Here is a 225-nt window from a genome sequence, read left to right as displayed (position 1 = left end):
ATATTCATATATGTAGAGAGAATTAACATGTATGCATTGTTTCAGCTGTTGTACAGATGTGAAGATATTTGATGGGTCACCAGTGATAGGAGGTATTGTGTAAGTAAATTTATTATTTGTCTATAATTTCTTGAAATGAAATTGTGTATGATTTACTGTTTTACTCAAGGTATACACATTTGTGTTACTATTAATTTGGTATTATAAATTCTTAAATGTGTGTTG

The sequence above is a fragment of the Penaeus monodon genome, chromosome 25 (assembly GCF_015228065.2).
Source record: "Penaeus monodon isolate SGIC_2016 chromosome 25, NSTDA_Pmon_1, whole genome shotgun sequence".
NCBI classification, from domain to species: Eukaryota; Metazoa; Arthropoda; class Malacostraca; order Decapoda; family Penaeidae; genus Penaeus; species Penaeus monodon.
Note: the sequence above shows the minus strand (reverse complement) of the source record.